Below are 4,556 nucleotides of genomic sequence, written 5' to 3' on the forward strand. Positions count from 1 at the left end.
GTGTACAGGTAGACTGAGGAGCCCCAGGGAAAGAACTCCCCTGTGTCCCTACCTGGAGTGCCTGGTGCCTGCAGAACTCGGGACAGGAAGCAGGGAGGTGGGAGACTGATGCCGAAAGCCTAAAAGAAAGGCTCTTATTACTGAAGACTCTGCACTGACGTTCCCAGTCACAAGGAAGCGGTGGTCTGGTGTAGCCTGGTGGCCTGTGCTGGAACCAAAGTGCACGTGGGGACTGTGAGGCTCCCGACACCTGGGTGTCAGCAAGCCTGCGCTGGAGCCCCGGGACAGTGCAGGCCAAGCATAGGGAGCTGCTCGGCTTCTCACAACTCCAGGCGGACTGCAAAGAGCCAAAGGTCCAGGAAGGCCTAGCAGTGTGCAGGTGTGGGTAAGACATCCCTAAGGACTTTCAAAGAAACCGAGGGTACGAGGAACACCGAACTGGTTGGTGTCCTGAGGAAGTGAGCCGGGGAGAGGGTACTGATGTTCCTGTAGCTACATTTGAACATTCCACGAGTTGACGCTAGTTTCACAAAAGTATCAAAGGAAAAATGAGACTTAAAATGGCGACTGCAGGGAGCGGGCGTAGCTCAGCGGTTGAGCGCCTGCTTTGCATGTAGGAGGCCCCAGGTTCAATTCCCGATACCTCCTTAAAAAAAGAAAATTGTGACTGCGTTCTGGGTAAGTGCCTGGCTGCAAGAGGAAGGAAAAGAGACCAGTTTCCAGAGGAAGCCCATGGGAGTGCCTGATGTCAGTGCTCAGCGAGGAAGGCAAGGGGAGAAGCTTCATGCCCCCAGGCTTGGCGAAACCCCAGCAAGGTCTCCACCGTGGTCACGAGAGGAAGGAGGGGAGCCACCAGCGCCTGGAACGGAAGAAGACAGCCGACCTAGCCTGTCACTCAACCCTTACACTCTCCCAGAAACTAGGCTGCTGGAGGAACACCAGAGCCTGCCCCCTCAGATCCTGGTGGAGCTTGCCACAGCAGTGACACTGCCAGGCCTTCAGATGAAGTGGGAGCAGCTGGGACCACCTGCCACTCTAGGGGGAGCTGTGACACATGCAAGAACATGGGGGCAAGGGTATCGCCGCACTTAAAGAAAGCTGCACCCATCTGCAGGTCGATGGGGCCAAGGAGACCTCTGCTGCACCAGTTAGGCAGGGCCCACTGAAGCCTTTGACCGCATTCCTGGGTTCTTCAGCAGCTTCTCTCTTCACAGGCCAAGCCCACAGCTAAGCCCATGGTCTGGTGGCCTCTGCAGCTGTGCCTCTGGCCTGGGTGGGGCTGCAAGTCTGGGCAGGAGAGGCTCTGGGAAGCCAGCTTGTAGGAAAGCTAGCGTTGCTGCGTTGCTGCCGGTGGTGTTTCCAGCCTGAGGCAAAAGCTGGGCTGGGCGCCAGGAGCAGCTTTTGATCAGTCATTAGGCAACTCACTCCTGTCTCAGGGCCTTGCACTTCCTGTTCCCGCCATCTGGAATACTCTTCTTCCTGATCATCACCTTGTTTGTTCCCTCCCGCCCCATCCAAGGGTCCTTCCCCGACCCCCCGAGCTAATGTAGCCCCTGTTTGCTCCTTGTTATGCCACCTTAGTTCCTTTTTGGCACTTACAAAAATCTGTAATTGTCTTATTTGTTTACATATCCATGGTCTCTTTCCCCACTATAGTCTTGAGGCTCTTGTTCTCCATCGGAAAAACCAAATCTGGGTGCCAGATTGCAGCGCGACTTTTTATTATGGGATGGAAAATTCTACTTTGAACTATTTAGCTTTTTCAAAGAGTGGGTTGCATTCGTGCTTCTTCCAGCTTTAGGCATTTATAAAACATACTGCCCAGCACATGAAATCAAGACCACTTCTTTTGGTACTACACTAGTAGTTTGGGGTTACTGTTTTGTAGACCGGTTTATATGAATAAATTGACCCTAACCACAATGTGCAGGAGAATGTTTATGTGTTGAAATCGTCCTGCCTAACGGATGTTTACCCCTGTTGTGCTCTGTTTTAATCTGGACTGGGGAAAGTAAGCCCTTACTTGGTGAAATCATGTTTCAAATAAAAACATTTAGGGGAAAAAAAATGCCCACAGGCTCACTCAACACACTTCTCCTCATGAGTCTGGCCAGAATTGCATCACAAGTCTTTTCTGATACCAGTTACTAGCACAGGGAAAGGAAGTACCACGAATGGCTCAGTGAAAACACAACGGGGAGGAGAAGGACATGGCCAAACACAGTGGGGGCTCTGTCAGGAAGGGAACAACATCGGTGTGAGGTTACCTTGGATAACCAATCACACCGCTGGCCTCAGTGTGCACTCATTCATTTATTCATTCAACAGATACTTTATCTACCACGTACCAGGCATTGTATAGGTTTTTATCCTGACCATTTATGAAGTATTTCCCCAAATGACTTGGATCATTAGGGCTATGGGTAATAGTTCATTCACTTCTTCAAAGAGACGTACACTATTCCTTCCTCCTCTTCTTGACTTTGTGCCCATGTTCTTTGGGATGGCTGCTACCTGAGGGTCTTTTAGAGCCACCATGCTGTTTGGCTTCTTCCAAAAAGTTTCCAAACCAGAAGGATCCTCCTCAAACTGTACCCATCCTTCTTGGCCTCTCTATCTGAACCAAAAAATTCCTTTTCAGGAACAAATCTACTGGTCTTTATTCTGGCTTCTAGGTCATCACCATACATGTCCTTGTACTGATTTTTACTGGGTCTATAAATCCTCTGGGCCACATCTTTATCACCTCTCCAGGCATGATCCTAAACATTGTAAATTTCATCTCCACCTGCAAAACCACTGTCCATACCGTTGGATTTGTTGAAGAGCCTTTGGTCATGTTGAACTTCACTGGAAGTCCAAGGATTGGGCACACCAAGTACAATGACTTTACTGATATCTTGATTTTCGTTTCTCTGCAGTTTTGACCTCTTATCAGGAACTGCCCTGGAAAGCTTGCAGTCATGCTGCTGCTCTTTTCACCTATCATGTCGGATATCGTCCCTGTCACTAGCATCCCCATGCTCTTTTTCCTCATGGGTTTCGGTCCCTGCTCTCCTCTCCCTGCTTTCTGGGCCATTTCATTTAAGTTTCTCCTCATAGTTCTCCTTTTCTTTTTTGAGCTTTCTTTCTCTCTACTTGGGCATGCAGATCCACAGCTTCACAAGCTTTCCAATCAGCAAAAGGGCTTCAGCCAATTTGGCCAAATTTTTATTCATGTGAACTGTCTGCAGTGCTCTCCCATCAGCAGTCAGATGTTTGTCTAATGGAATTTTATAACTCTTTGCATTTTTCCAGTATGAAATAAAAGGAGGAATTTCCACTCTTATTGTTCCTTCATGGTCATCTTTTGGCTAGGAGAATGCATGACAGGTGCAGGAAGAGAAGGTAGTTCTCAGGAAATTTTCTAATTAATCTTGAACCTTTGAAGCTCCACTGGATCTTACTGCATTTCCACCATCTGAATAACCCTCTGTTTAGCTCCAGAATTGATAGCCACTCTGTGTTGAGATGGCGTGTATTGGATATAACGAACAGGCTGGAACTGGCATGGTTGCAGCAACTTTCTGTGACATAGATTTTTCTAAGGTTACCCTGCTCTTTTCTGTTATCTCTTTAATTGCTTCTTCTTCAGGTCTTCTCAGGTCTGCGACATCTGCATTCATAACGTCCTTGGGGACCAGGTCAGTGTACTTACTGTAAATGTCCGTGTCTTTTGACTGTCCTTGTCGAGCAATTGCATGATATTTAATTTCTCCTACAGCATCTACCTGAATGGCCGGTCCATTGGATATTTTTTTTCCTTTCGTCCCATGTCCTGTGGATACTGGGCCACGTGGATCTCCATCATCTCTAAAACCCTCTAATAACCGAGGTGTCCAGCCTTTCCGGTACCCGTATGGGAGAGGTACTCTTCTGGAGGAGACCAGTGAGGTCTGCTTTGATCTCTGGGATCTTGCCTTTTCCTCAGCCTCAAGCTGGTCCTGAGATTGCCAGGTGGGTGCAGGTAAAAAGCCGGCGAGCACCATCTTCTTCCGCTTCTTCCGGAAGTGACGCACCGTGGGGGCGGGTCTTTCCCTCGGAGGAAGGAAGGAGCCTATCATGCGCATGCGCCCTAGCCGAAGGGCCTCGTGGGTGTGGAGTGCTGTAAGGGGTTATTTCCTTCCTAAAAAAGAGAGAAGCAGACCCTGCCGTGGAGCCAACTTCTGACTCCAAGGAGAGTTATCGTGAAGAAAAAACCCAGCTCGGTGAAGGCAGGCCAGCAATGGAGACGCCGAGCTCTGACAGCGCTGGTGGGCGTCCCGGAGCCGCCGCCTCGAGGTCCCGGCCCAGGACGTCGTAAGCCGCCTCCTCGTGAAGCCGGGCGAGCTGCCTCAGGTCGCCTGCCGCTGCAGGCCTTTGGTCCCTAGACACGTGGCATTCGCCCTCCGCCGTCCCGGGGCCGCCCCCCGCCCCTGCGCTGGAGCCGTGGCGTTTCTACCAGTCACCGCGCCCGGGAAGCGTGACTAGTGAGCCAGCTCCCTCTCCACCTCCCTGTTCATCCGGCAGCTGCACGG

The 4,556-nt window shown here is 50.5% G+C and overlaps 1 pseudogene; it reads right to left on the minus strand.

Annotated features, from left to right (window-relative positions):
• Positions 1 to 2,458: 2,458 nt before the first annotated feature.
• On the minus strand, positions 2,459 to 4,028 carry LOC101423637 (SNW domain-containing protein 1 pseudogene; annotated as a pseudogene).
• Positions 4,029 to 4,556: the final 528 nt, after the last annotated feature.

The sequence above is a fragment of the Dasypus novemcinctus genome, chromosome 9, assembly GCF_030445035.2.
Source record: "Dasypus novemcinctus isolate mDasNov1 chromosome 9, mDasNov1.1.hap2, whole genome shotgun sequence".
Lineage (NCBI taxonomy): Eukaryota > Metazoa > Chordata > Mammalia > Cingulata > Dasypodidae > Dasypus > Dasypus novemcinctus.